Source organism: Macaca fascicularis, chromosome 8 (assembly GCF_037993035.2).
Source record: "Macaca fascicularis isolate 582-1 chromosome 8, T2T-MFA8v1.1".
NCBI classification, from domain to species: domain Eukaryota; kingdom Metazoa; phylum Chordata; class Mammalia; order Primates; family Cercopithecidae; genus Macaca; species Macaca fascicularis.
In genome coordinates this window covers 31,571,735-31,585,646 of record NC_088382.1, presented here as the reverse complement: position 1 = coordinate 31,585,646, position 13,912 = coordinate 31,571,735, and the positions used below count along the sequence as shown (strand labels likewise).

The following is a 13,912-nucleotide window of genomic DNA, read 5'->3' as shown; positions in this document are numbered from 1 at the left end:
AATTGCAGTCATTTAAGAATAAAATAGGCTGCGCACGGTGGCTCACGCCTGTAATCCCAGCACTTTGGGAGGCCGAGGTGGGTGGATCACCTGAGGTCAGGAGTTTGAGACCAGTCTGGCCAACATGGTGAAACCCCATCTCTACTAAAAATACAAAAATTAGCTGGGCGTGGTGGCACACTCCTGTAATACCAGCTACTTGGGAGGCTGAGGCAGGAGAATCACTTGAACCCAGAAGGCAGAGGTTGCAGTGAGCCAAGATTGTGCCATTGCACTCCAGCCTGGAGAACAAGAGCAAAACTTTGTCTCAAAAAAAAAAATAAAAATAAAAAAATAAAAAAATAAAAAAAATAAAAAGAATAAAATAAAGGCCAGGTGCAGTGGCTCACGCCTGTCATCCCAGGACTTTAGGAGGCCGAGATGGGGGGTGGATCACCTGAGGTCAGCAGTTCGAGACTAGCCTGGCCAACATGGTGAAATCTCATCTCTACTAAAAATACAAAATTAGCAGGGCGGGAAGGCATGTGCCTGTAATCCCAGCTACTCAGGAGGCTGAGACAGGAGAATCACTTGAACCCGGGAGGTGGAGGTTGCAGTGAGCCGAGATCTTGCCATTGCACTCCAGCCTGGACAAAAAGAGCAACACTCCATCTCAAAATAAATAAATAAATAAATAAATAAACAAACAAACAAACACACACATCAGGCCAGGCGTGGTGGCTCACGCCTGTAATCCCAGCACTTTGGGAGGCCAAGGAGGGCAGATCACGAGGTCAGGAGATCAAGACCATCCTGGCTAACATGGTGAAACCCCATCTCTACTAAAAAATACAAAAAATTAGCCGGGCGTGGTGGCAGGCGCCTGTAGTCCCAGCTACTGGGGAGGCTGAGGCAGGAGAATGGCGTGAACCTGGGAGGTGGAGCTTGCTGTTGGCTGAGATCGCGCCACTGCACCTCCAGCCTGGATGGCAGAGCGAGACTCCGTCTCAAAACAATTAAAAAAATAAAAAATAATAAAAACATTAATTTCCTTCAATTTCTATGTGTTGTCTTTGCAAATAATTACTAAATTGTTAAGACATGAATACCTATTAAGTTGTTTGGACCTACGTACTTAACAATCCATTAGGTATTTCTTTTAACCTAGGGGCTCTGTGAACCTTTGCCTTTGGAGTAAGGCTAGGTGAGATCAGGTTCAAGTTACTGCAGCATCTCTAGTGTTATGTGTCAACTGGATGTTAAGCTGGTAGACCAGAGTCCAGGATGATTTTATCCAGATACAGAAACTAAGTCTCAGCAAGTAACTTGATAGAGGTCATCTACCTTCAGCAGATTCATGTTTCATGAGGCCCAACGCTTATGCAATCATTGGAGCCCTCTTTCAGGACAATAATGCAAAATTTGGGAATTGAAAATTGGGCAGCAGGCTTGCAAGGGGCCTGTGTAAAGTGAGGGGGCCTTGAAGCTTCAGGTCCATCAGAGTCATGAGCCTCTGCTACCAGCTAGTAAGTAGTGGAAATGGAAATTCAAACCCAGATTTGTCTGACTTCAAGGAACCTGGCATTGAGACCCCAATTCCTGTGTCTTCTCATGGGAAGGTTTCGAGAAGCGATTGGAGAGGGCTTTGGTGTCAAAGCTGAGTTTGTTTGAATTCTGGCTCCACCACTTCCTAACTGTGTGTGCTGGGAAAGTTACCAACCCTTTCTGGGGGTTACTGAGGCAATACCACCCACTCCCCACAAGATTGTCAGGATTAAATGAGAGACTACTGCAGGTGAAAGTGTCTACAGACACACCATGTTAATTTCCCTCCCCTTCCTCTGCTCCCAACAAGTATCATGTGTATATGGAGGCAAAATAAATATAGACAAGCTAGCTGGTAGAGTTTCCTTTGTGTGGGGGTAAATTCAGTAAATGCATATATATGGCAAGCAACTGTCTGCAAAAGATGCAAATCAGATCACATTGGCAGACCTTTGCCTGGTGTCTTGTCTTGGTTCAGTGCCTAGCTGTGTCTATATACAGGGGTTCCTCACTGCCCATAGACGAAGGTAGAAACTCCTTATCCTGGCATTTGAAATTTCCCATAATCTGGCCTCAACTTAATCCTCCAACATTTTGTCTTACTATGGTCCAGTGCAAACCCCTCTTGTTTTCCGATTGACCCTTACCCATTCACCATGGCCTCAGCAGAAAGCTACCTCCATTCCCTGGACTTCTGTTTCCTGAATCCCAAATTCTACCCATCCTTCAGGGTAAGTTCAAGTTCTCTTTTGCAGTGAGCATTTTCTGCCCAATCCCAGCCCCTGGGGAATCCAGTGCTCTCAACTTGAGCCACACCTACCATATATACCATGCATTCGAATCTTAACCACACACTGCCGCATTTAGTTCTGTAAGTTTTAGGGAGTTTGTTTTTCCTTCCAATTGCATTGTAAGTACAGAGTGGTGTCAAGGAAATAACATCAGGTTGAAAGCAGAGACTTGGCCTCTGTTTCTAACTTGTCGTATAACCCCAGGCAAATATCTTTCCTTGATTCCTTTAACTCTGAAGTGAAAGAGTTGGATAAGGGCACTCTAAAATTCATTAAAATTAGGAACCTCTTCACAGGGCTCAGTGTGGTGATACATATAAAAGCTCAGCCTGCGCAACACAGAGAGACCCTGTCTCTACAAAAAAAAATTTTTTAATTAGCCGGATGTAGTGGCTCATGCCTATAGTCCTAGCTACTTGGGAGGCTGAGGTGGGAGGATCGCTTGAGCCCAGGAGGTTGAGGCTGCAGTGAGCTATAATTGCACCACTGCACTCCAGCCTGGTTGGCAGAGCAAGAACCTGTCTCAAAAACCAATAAATCAATAAAATAAAATCTCATTGAACAAATATTCAAACATTTGTTGATCACTTACATCCCAAGCACTGAGCTAGGTGCTAAAGGATGAATAATGGTAAACACAACATGGTGTCTGCTCTCAGGAAACATATAGTGCAAGGGAAGACTAGACATACATACTCACTTGTGGATCAGGAGCTCAGAGACCAGGAGATGGCAGAGTACCCGTCCACATTGTATCTGCGAGTTACTTTGTCTCCTCACTCCACTGCCTGGACCCATGACTTCCTTCTCTGAACCCCATATTTCCCCATTCCAGCACCACATCACGCACACCTGTGTCAGTAGAGCTACCCTGCCCTCCAACCCTCCATTCACTCTGCTGCTAATCTTCAAGTCAGTCCTAAAGCTGAGGTGAGGGAGGGATCAGGAAGAGTGGTAGGGACACTAAGTACATAGCACAGAATGATTGCTTTGATGGCTTTATTAGAGGCCAAATGCTGCCTGCACACTTTACCTACATTTGCTCATTCAATCCCAACAACATATCTAAGCCGTAGTTACTATCACCATCCCAGGTTTACGAATGAGGAACCGGAGGCAGAGAGAAGTCAAACGACTTGTCCAAGAGAGCAAGTAGGTGGAGGAGCTGGTTCGGAATCCAGGTAGTCTGGCTCCATAGTTCACTCTCTCTCAATGCCTCCCTGAAATGACTGCTTCTCTTGCAGTGAAGGTTTAGTGAAGGTTCTCCAGTTTCCTTTTCCACCAGCTCTGATCTATTTCCTGGAGCTACCTTGAGACAGATAGAAGGTAATGGGCATTTTCCCTGGGAGGGAAGATCTGGAGGGTGTTAACTGGATGACAATAGCTGGATACTGCCAGTTTCTGGGTAGTCATCTTGATGCAAGGCAGGTGAACCCCAAAGAGGGGCTTAGCCCGTGAGGGTTCTTGGCTTTGCTCAGGAAAGAACTCAACAGTGAGCTGGTAGTAGAGTAGAAGATAACAGCTTTACTGAGGTGGCAGTGTTACAACTCCAGCAGCGTTACAGCCCCTCAACTGCTCCTGCAGAGCAGGGCTACCCTGTAGGCAGTGTGCAGAGAGTAGCAGCTCAGGCTGCAGATTTACACCTACTTTCAATTACATGTAACAGATTAAGGGGTGGTTTATGCAGAAATGTCTAGGAGAAGGGTGGTAACTTTTGGGTCGTTGGGTCATTGCCATGGAAAGGGGCAGTCATTCTGGGGTGTTGCCATGGCAATGATACATTGACATGGTGGGCGTGTCTTTCCCACTTCACTGGTGGGAAAGCTGCTTCTTCTCTGTCCCTGTTTTAGTTAGTGCTCAGTTTGGTTCAGTCTCCAAACCCAGCCTCTGGAGCTGAGTCCTGCTTTCTACCTCCATTTGCCCCTGAATTACACACAGAGATCAGGGTAGAAAGAAGCCCTTGGCAACAGGAGTTCTGAGTTCCAGTCTTAGTTCAGATCTGGGAAATTTTTCCACCTTTCCTTTCTTAAAATATCAGTTTTATTCAGGAATAATTTAGATAAAACACAATTTACCAACTTCAAGTGCACATTTCAATGATTGTTGACAACTGTATCTAGCCCTGTGACCACCACAACAATCAAAATATAAAACAGTTCTATCATCCCCCGAATTTCCTCTTGCCCCTTTCCAGTCAATACCCTTACCTGACCCCTGGTAATCTCTGATCTGCTCACCACCGTTAGTTTTGTCATTTCCAGAATTTCACAGAAATGGAATCATTACAGTATGTCTGGCTTTTTTCACATAGCTAATAGTTTATGTATTTTTATTTTAAATTTATGTGAGACACAGGGTCTCACTCTGTCACCGAGGTTGAAGTGCAGTGGTGAGATCACAGCTCACTGCAGCTTTGAACTTCTGTGTTCAAGTGATCCTCCCTCAGCCTCTCCAGATGGAACTACAGGACTGCACCACCATGCCTGGCTAATGTTATTTATTTGTGAAGAGATGCGGGTTGGGGGGGACGGGTCTCACTGTGTTGCCCAGGCTGGTCTCAAACTCCTGGCCTCAAGTGATCTTCTACCTTGGCCTCCCCACGTGCTGGGATTACAATGGTGGGCCACTGTGCCGGGTCCGCCAGAGCGAATACTTCTGAGGTTCCTCCCAGGTAGTGTCTGCACTAATAAAGAAATAAAAAAGTTTATTTCTTTTTATTGAGTAGCGTCCCATTTCATGGATATATTGCAATTTGTTTATTCACTCTCCTGTTCATGGATATTGTGATTACTTTCTGGTTGGCTGTGACGCAAGCAGAAGTCTTAGTGTGGGCATGTTTTAATTTCTCTTGGATAATACCTAGGAGTGGGACTGTTGTGTGGTCGACGTATGGTGCACACTGAAATCCTTCCAGCTTTCTGAACCTCAAGTTTCCCCACCCTTAGAGAAGACAGCAGGACGAGCACAGGGTTAGGTGAGCTCCATTCCAGGAACGGAGAGGCGTGGGAGGCCCTACAATGTAGGCCTGTGTGTGCAGGAGGCAAGAGGGCGGGGTGTTTATGCAGCAGGAGCCTGTGCGTTCAGGGGGCTTGAAATGTCGGGTTCTGTGGACATAGGCAGGAAACTTAAGAGGCTCTGCTGAGCACGGACCTGGGGAAGAGGTGGGAGCCCTGCAGCCGGACAGCGCCCGGAGGCTGTGCTTGCAGAAGCAGCAACCGCGGCAAAGTCGTCGGGGAGCCCATTGAGGCCCTCGCCGGGCGGAGAGGCCAGAGCCAGTTCCCAGCTGGACCCGAAGAGGGGCAGGGGCGGGGGCGGGAGAACGGGGCCCCAGGCAAGCTCCAGGCAGCTGGAGGAGGCTAAGCCGGACCCTCGCCCCGCCCCTTCCCCTGCTTTCCCCTCCCCCCTCCGCTGCTTTCCTCTCCCCTCCTCCTTTCCCCTGCCCTCCTTCTCTCCTCCTTCTCCCTTCTCCTCCCCACTCCCTTTCCCTCCTTCCCCGCCCCTCCTCCTCCTCCTCCTCCCTCCCTCCTCCTTCCCACCTCCTCCTCCCCACCTCCTCCTCCCCACCTCCTCCTCCCCTCTTCGCCATCGCCGTGAAGGCCCCGCCCACAACACGAGTCACGTGCGCGGCACGCACCCTCCCTCGGCTCGGGCTCTGGCCGTGGAGTCCCGCGGGAGGAGGGTCGGGGCTGGCTGGGCACTCGGCACGGGCCCGTGCCGGGACCTCGCCGCGAGTAGGCGGACGCCGGGAAGGGCTAGACGGACGGCACGGGGTGGGGCCTGTCGCGAAGGGCGGGGCCTGTTGCCAGGGCTGGCGCAGGAAACGGGCCGAGGGGCGGGGCTGCCGACTGCCGGCTGGGGCGCTGTTTACTCCTGGCGGGGGAGCTTTAACCCGCGGGCGCGGGGCGGCCAGGAAAACGCGGCGCCGGAGCCGCGGCCCGGGAGCCGGAGGTGGGGCGGGAGCCGGAGGTGGGGCGGGAGCCGGAGGTGGGGCGGGAGCCGGAGGTGGGGCGGGAGCCGGAGGTGGGGCGGGAGGGAGGGGCTGGCTGAAGACACCCTGGACTGCTGGGCTTTTATTTTTCTTATTTTATTTAAAAGATGTCTAGCCTGCTTTCCTTGCCGCCCCCCTCGCCACACACACAGACACGCGTGCGTGCGCGCGCACTCTCACATACACTTCCGAGTGCGCACACACGACACATACGTACACACACGCGTGCACACACAGGTGCACTCAAACATGCACAAATAGACGCGCACATGGATACGCGCGCGCGCGCACACACAAGCACACACACTCGAGTGCACTCACGTGCGCATACACGCGTGCACATGTACACACGCGTCACACACGTACACACGCGTCACACACGTACACACTTGCGCACATAACTGAGTGCACCCACTCATAGACACGCGTGCACACACACGTACACACATGCGCGCACACACACGCGCGCACACGCGGTAAGTGATTGCTGGAGGCTGCGTGCACGCAGCGCTCTGGGCCCCGAGCAGCGCGTCCGGGCATCGCCGCTTGGGAGGTGGAGATCTGACACGTGTGGTCCCTGAGGGCGTCTCTGCCACTTCTCCTAATCCAGGAAATGACTCGGTGGCAGCATCGCCCTATGGTTTGTGTGCCTGCACGAGACTCCAGTCACGCACTGAGCTGATCTGAGTCTGTACTCTAGGCAGTCCGGCCTCCTATGCTTTATTTTCTAATTTATGCAATCGATGCAAGAGTTTTCCGTAAACCGTGGACCGCTCCACGAGGGTATCTGCATGAACACTGAGGACAGCAGGTTCTGTTGAAGTGCCTTCTTCCACGAAGTCAGTTTTCCACTGTCTGAGAAATCCAGAGTAGAGAGGCGCTGTGACACGTAATTTGGTAATGTCCTAACTACTACCCAGGTAACTAACTGTTTTGCACCTGAGGAACGGAGGCTGACAAAGGCAAAGCGGTTTGTCCGAGGTCGCACAGCTAGTGAAAGTGCACATGTGCTTTGACTCTCAAAGGTGTCCCTTACCCCTCGTATAATGGACATACGTGATTTTCTCCGTACCGCGTCCCTTTCTATGGGACCTCACTCCTCTATTCCCTGTGGTTTTATTTGGGCTGACCACCTTAGGATTCCATCTCTCTGGCAACAGCGGTCTAAAGGGTGAGCATTTTCTCTGAACAGAATCAATTACAGTCTTTCCCTGGAACTAATATATGAATGTGCGAGAGAAAAATTTGTTTTCTGCTGGTGTTGCTAAATTAGGATGTCATAACTGGGAGCTGCCAGCAGCCATGTTCCCAAGTACGCGAGGGAAGCTCATTTTTGAGGGCTGGGGGCTCTTTTGAAGTAGGAAATAACGGGACTAATATGAAGGAGCAAACCAGAAATGAGATATTTAGAGAACAGACCCTACCAACTTTGTTTAAACCCAGGGTCTCGCTATGCCTGGGGCTAGTTATACTCCTGAGTTTCCCAGTTAAGGAAGCTAACAAGTTCATTTTTTTTGCTTAAGCTAGCATGAATTGAGTTCCTGTCACTTGTCTCCAAAAAGAGGCCTGACTAATAAGTTTGGCACAGTGGTATTTATTTATCCCTCAAAGAATAATGGAAATTGGGTGCTGGCCACAGCTATCACTTCTTAAGTGTTCCACTTCCCAGAATGAGTCATAGCAAGTGCGAGTCCTGTGAAAATCTAATTCTTCCTCAGTATTACTGCTTTTCTACACAGAAAACAATTCAACAGGTCCGAGTTAGAGATTGGACAGATAACACTTGACCTTGGTATATGATGATGGTCTGGATCGTGCAAAGGCTAAGACTGAGATTGTTGAGGTGAGATTACTAGAAGGTTTTTAGCAACATGGGGAAAGACAAAGAAGGAGAGAGAGAAAGAAAATAAAAGAATAAAGGGGGAGGGAAGGAAGGAAGGAAGGAAAGGAAGAAAGAAAGACTGATAGAATCATAACTATTCTCGCCAGGCGTGGTGGCTCACACCTGTAATCCGGCACTTTGGGAGGCGGAGAAGGGCAGATCACTTGAGGTCAGGAGTTTGAGACCAGCCTGGCCAACATGGTGAAACCCCATCTGTACTAGAAATACAAAAATTAGCGTGCGTGGTGGTGGGTGCCTATAGTCCCAGCTACTTGGGAGGCTGAGGCAGGAGAATGGCTTGGACCCGGGAGGCCAAGGTTGCAGTGAGCCGAGATCATGCCACAGCACTCCAGCCTGGGCAATATAGCAAGACTCCCTCTCAAATAATAATAATAATAATAATAATCACCTATCAGTTGGTTAAAGCTGAAGGATGGAAAAGGTGAGAGGGTCAGTTTTAAAGAAGCAATTAGAGGACAGAACATGAATTGCAAGGAGCGGGGGCATTTGGGAGTCACAGAATCTTAGAGACAGAGTCCCTGACAAATCATTCTCCTTCCTCCTGAACAATTCCAGTGATGGACAGCTGGGTAGGTCACCAAGCAAAAGGTGGTCAGTGGTCCATGGAGAGCAGGGAGAGATGGTCTTTTCATATCCTTTGCCAGTCATGGCCATTCTAGGGGTCTGGGGATAAAATTATAGAGACCCTATACATATTCTTGGGAACACATCAGGTAAACTGAGACTAGTCTGATATTGTCACCATGAAAAGAAAAAAATTAGATATTTTCCCACGACAGACAGGGGACAGATTCCTTGCTGGCTCTGTCAGCTGCTAGGCCTTTGACAAAGTGGAGAGTTGGGAAGTCAGGAGCAGGCTATATTTCTCTACTTGATGAAGAAAGGAAAGGAAAGGAGTAGTTAGGAAATGAGAACAAGGTTGAGGACAGGAGAAGAGAGAAGGAGGAGGAGAGAGAAACAGCAGCTATGGGCAGTAGGATTTTGGGGGGAGAAATTTAGAAAGAGGATTTTTGAAAGCTTCTTGTGTGTTGTGCAATTAAATTCCTCCTTGGCTTCCTCCTATAAGAATGTCAACAAAGACATATTATTTTAAAGGCTTTTTTCTTGTCTTTTTTTTTTTTTTTTCCTTTTTGTGGAGAACGGGGTCTCGCTATATCACCCAGGCAGGTCTGGAACTCCTGGGCTCAAGCTATCCTCCCGCCTCTGCCTCCCTGAGAGCTGGGATTACAGGCGTGAGCCACCGCGCCCGGCTTTAAAGGCTTTTTTCGATTGGATTTGTTTTTTCTCCTGGCTGTGTCATCCAGACGTCACAAATCTGTCCTCAGTATTTCACAACCTTTCCAGCTAACCAAAGGTGCTATAGCATCTTATCTCCTGTGCCTTTCCCCAATATATACAGGACAATGAATACTTCTATTTATCAAATGGTGGGTTAGCACATTGGGAATGGAGTGGGTGGATGCTAAAATACATGATAGGAATAATTTTCCGGTCATTTGGCTGTTATTATTCATTTGAAGGAGCCTGGCAACTCATTGACTAGTGAATTTCAAAGTGTCTCTTTTGAGGTGATTAGTTTGGATCAAGAGATAAGCCACAAAGAAAGAAGGGAAATATCAGAGGAACAACAACCTAGAATGGTCTATAAGTGGATTGAGATCTTGTTTCTACATAGGACAGATCTTCACTCCTACCTTGGGTGCTGAATTACCAAACACCCAGATGCTAGTCATTTCTTGTGCCTTCAGGAATCACTGACAGTTTGTCAGCGGTGATTTGAGAAGCAATCAATTGCAGTATAAGAGGGAGAAGGCTGGGATTTGTAAATCAACAGCTTATAAGTGAGAAGATTGTGAGATGGGCCATCTCTAAGACAAGCATTGGAAAATCAGAGTGCTCCCAGGTGGATAATATAAAAGGGTAATTGAACAGGATTTTAATAATTCACAAGACTTCTGCTCCAATGTGTTATAAGGATTACTAGGGCAAGATGTGGCCTAACATCAGATGAATTGCAGGTTAGAAGAATCATTAACTATATATCTTATCAAGGTAAGACTCTGGGTTTTATGGGCAAATATTGTATTGATTCTCTCCAAAAAAACTAAAGATAAGTCTCATTCTTGGCTGGGTGAGGTGGCTTATGCCTGTAATCCCAGCACTTTGGGAGGCCAAGGCAGGTGGATCACTTGAGGTCAGGAGTTTGAGACCAGCCTGGCCAACATGGTGAAACCCTGTCTGTACTAAAAATACAAAAAAAATTAGCTGGGCATGGAGGCATATGCCTGTAATCCCAGCTACTCAGGAGGCTAAGACAGGAGAATCGCTCGAACCTGGGAAGCAGTGGTTGCAGTTAGCCGAGATTGCGCCATTGCATCCAGCGTGGGAGACAAAGAGAGATTTCATCTCAAAAAAAAAAAAGTGTCATTCTTCCTCACCTAAATGAATTTAGGTAGGCCTATGAAACAAGGAGACACTTTTTGCTAGTAAATAAATGATTTAAACTTGGTGTCTTAGTCTGTTTTATGTTGTTGTAAAGGAATACCACAGACTGGGTGATTTATAATGAACAGAAATTTATTTCCTCACAGTTCTGGAGGTTGGGAAGTCCAAAATCAAGGTATAGGCATCTTGCAAGGACCTTCTTGCTATGTCACAATATGGTGGAAGGGCAAAGAGAGGGCAAGAGAGAAAGAGAGGCCAAACTCATCTTTTTATAAGGAACCCACTGTCATAATAAGGGCATTAATCCATTCAGGAGGATGGTACACTATGACCCAAACATCTTCCTTTAGCCCCAACCTCCCTACACTGCTGCACTGGTGATCAAGTGAACTTTGGGGGACACATTCAAAACATAGCACTTAGAAAAATTAAACTTGAAGGAGAATCTAGGTGTCAGACCTTGCTATCTATACTGAAATTCAAGAGGGAATTTTTCTTTTTTTTTTTCCTTTTTGAGATGGAGTCTTGCCCTGTTGCTCAGGTTAGAGTGCGGTGACATGATCTCGGCTCACTGAAACCTCAACCTCCCAGGTTCAAGCGATTCTCCTGCCTCAGCCTCCCGAGTAACTGGGGTTATATGTCTCTGTCACCACACCTGGCTAATTTTTGTATTTTTTGATAGAGACAGGGTTTCACCATGTTGGCCGGGCTGGTCTCGAATTCCTGACCTCAAGTGATCTGCCCACCTTGGCCTCCCAAAGTGCTAGGATTATAGGCGTGAGCCACCTTGTCTGGCTCAAGAGGGAATTTCATGCTGTGTGTCAACCCACTTGTGCTCTCAGTGTCTTACAGACCAGTCTTGTGAAGTTGGTTATCCCACTGGGGAGTGATGGAGGCTGATCTCTGATGGATGTAAGAAACTGTGCTGACTGTGAATACAATAAGATATCTGGTACAAACAGCATCCGCTATTCAATTCTGAAGGGCCAGAAGTTGTTATAAAATGATTGACACCATTTAAAATGCTTTTAGAAACAGCCTTTTATATTTGGGGTTTTATCTGATTGGCAAATGGGGTTATGGACTTTTGTTTTTTAATCTTTTCATTTTGCTTGTCAAGATGTTGTTCAGTTGATCAACCCCACATCCTGGGCAATTGTTAGTTAGCACATTGCTGTTGTGGTCCTGTGGAAATAATATTATAATTATATATAATATTATATAATAATAATAATAACAATAATTGTTTGCCAGTGCTTCATGGGCTTTGCCATTCCACAGTATGCAAGATCACCCTGTGCGCTTTGTCAAGATCTGTGATATTTCTGCGTGATCATTGTCTCAAGATCTGGGCCATTTTTGACCATCTGGGCAGGCTGGGTTGCAGAAGGCACATCTGCCTTGGGCAGCAGTTTGCTGCTACAGAAGGATAAGGAAGAAGGCTGGAATGCTCATGTGGGGCTGGCGACCAGAATGGAATACATTTGAGAGATGATGACGTTTAACAGCTGAACCAAAATGAAACTCTGGTAAGTTCACTAAAGAAAAGGCCACCAGCCCCCTTCTGTGGAGGGCTAGGGGTGATACTGCCAAGGGATGAAAGTGGTCCTTAAGAGCAAAGTCATGACAGTAAACACACTGCAGAAAAATAACCTGTGTGTGTGTGTATGACAGGGTCTCACTCTGTCATCTAGGCTGGAGTGCAGTGGCATGATCATGGTTCACTGCAGCTTCGACCTCCTGGGCTCAAGTGATCCTCCCACCTCAGTTTCCCACCTCAGCCTCCCAAGTAGCTGGGACCCCAGGCATACATGACCATGTCCAGCTAATTTTTCTTTTTTCTTTTTGAGACAGGGTCTCACTGTTTCCCAGGCTGGAGTGTGATGGTGCAATCATGGCTCACTGCAGCATCAACCTCCCAGGCCCGAGCAATCCTCCTACCTCAGCCTCCCGAGTAGCTGGGACCACAGGCCTGTGCCACCACACCCAGCTAGGCTTTATTTTTTATTTTGTAGAGACACGGTCCCCTTATGTTACCCAGGCTGATCCCAAACTCCTGGGCTCAAGTGATCCTCCCACCTTGGCCTCCCAAAGTGCTGGGATTACAGACATGAGCCACTGCACCCGACCCAGTAAAATAACTATTACATGTTGATTGGGACCAAAGAGGAGTGTCAGGGGTGAGTATTCCCAATGTGCACTTTCCTGCCAATTCTTCTCTTCTTCTTTTTTTTCTTCTTCTTTTCTTTCTTTTCTTTTTTTTTTTTTTCTTTTTTTTTCTTTTTTTTTTTTGAGACAATCTCACTCTGTTGCCCAGGCTGGAGTGCAGTGGTACAAGCTTGGCTCACTGCAATCTCTGCCTCATGGATTCAAGTGATTCTCCTGCCTCAGCCTCCCAAGTAGCTGGGATTACAGATGTGAGCCACCATGCCCAGATAAGTTTTGTGTTTTTAGTAGAGACAGAGTTTCACCATGTTGGTCAAGCTGGTCTCCAACTCCTCATCTCAAGCGATCTGCCCGCCTGGTCTCCCAAAGTGCTGGGATTACAGGTGTGAGCCACCACGCCCGGCCCAATTCTTTGCTTCTTATTGGCTATTTTACTTCTGCTCTATCTCTCCTCCTCCTCTTTTGGGAGCCCCTAGTCAGTTTCTCTGGTACCATTTGTTATCTAAGGGGCCAGATAACTTCAGGCTTCTCCTCGGGGTCATCTTGTAAGTCTAAGGTTCTCAGTGCTCTGCCATATTGTTTAATATTATTATTATTGTTGTTATTATTACTATTATTTTTTTTTCGAGATGAAATTTTACTCTTGTTGCCCAGGCTGGAGTGCAATGGTGCTATCTTGGCTCACTATAACCTTCACCTTCCAGGTTCAAGCGATTCTCCTGCCTCAGCCTCCCGCGTAGCTGGGATTACAGGTGTCTGCTACCATGCCCAGTTAAGTTTTTGTATTTTTAGTAGAGACGGGGTTTCACCATGTTGGCCAGGCAGGTCTCAAATTCCTGATCTCAGGTGATCCACCCACCTCAGCCTCCCAAAGTGCTGGGATTACAGGTGTGAACCACCGTGCCCAGCCATTTAATGTTATTTATTTCTTTCACAGCTCTGTTATCTCCCTTATAAGTGGGAAAAACTGGCCACTGAATTTAGCCTCTGTTAAGAACCTTCTATGAGAAGAGTATTCCTGCAGAGGCTGTAGTATGGCACCCTAAGCGAGAGGGTCTCCCAGTGAGATTGGGGACTACTCAAATTCTATCTGTT

The 13,912-nt window shown here is 47.5% G+C and overlaps 1 long non-coding RNA gene across 2 annotated transcripts; it reads right to left on the bottom strand.

The window, feature by feature from the left end:
- Positions 1 to 3,489: 3,489 nt before the first annotated feature.
- On the bottom strand, positions 3,490 to 6,062 carry LOC135964702 (uncharacterized). Of its 2 annotated transcripts, XR_012417169.1 has the most exons (3): positions 5,950 to 6,062; positions 4,903 to 4,998; positions 3,490 to 3,624 (listed from the first exon to the last, which is right to left on the bottom strand). It is a non-coding gene; the product is annotated as an uncharacterized lncRNA (long non-coding RNA). The 2 variants fall into 2 exon arrangements; XR_010577231.2 differs by lacking the exon at positions 3,490 to 3,624 and having other exon boundaries at positions 4,800 to 4,998.
- Between the last annotated feature and the right edge of the window lie 7,850 nt (positions 6,063 to 13,912).